This window comes from Xenopus laevis, chromosome 8L (assembly GCF_017654675.1).
Source record: "Xenopus laevis strain J_2021 chromosome 8L, Xenopus_laevis_v10.1, whole genome shotgun sequence".
NCBI classification, from domain to species: Eukaryota; Metazoa; Chordata; class Amphibia; order Anura; family Pipidae; genus Xenopus; species Xenopus laevis.
In genome coordinates this window covers 114,099,158-114,099,721 of record NC_054385.1, presented here as the reverse complement: position 1 = coordinate 114,099,721, position 564 = coordinate 114,099,158, and positions in this window count along the sequence as shown.

The following is a 564-nucleotide window of genomic DNA, read 5'->3' as shown; positions in this document are numbered from 1 at the left end:
TGCAAACATTGTGCATCATCATATAGTTATTGACAATTGGTCTAGTAGTCAGTTTTAATGTGTTATTGCTATAAAGTATACCTTTCTATATCTCTATTTCTATATATGCAAGCCCACATTTGGGGGCACATTTACTAAGGGTAAGTTTAAAACTTTGAAATTCGACCATCGAATTTGATACTTTGATAGTCGAAGTATTTTTTCGATTGAAAACAGCCGTTTTCGATTAAAGTAAAAATTGTTAGATCGAATGATTCGAACGATTTTACAAAAAAATACTTTGACTACTCAAAACTTAGCCAAACACTCAGAAAGGTTATAGGAGGTCCTCCATAGGCTAAACAGCAATTTGGCAGGTTTAAGGTGGCGAAGTGTCGAATTCGAAGTTTTTTAAAGAGACAGTACTTCGATTTTTGAATGGTCAAATTTGTGAAGTATTTTCAATTCAAATCGAATTTTGGCCTATTCGATGGTTGAAGTACCATAAAATTACTTGGAAATTCAAAGTTTTTGAATGTGAAGAGTATATAGCTCTTCTGACATGGGAGACCTCTGAAGTAGTGA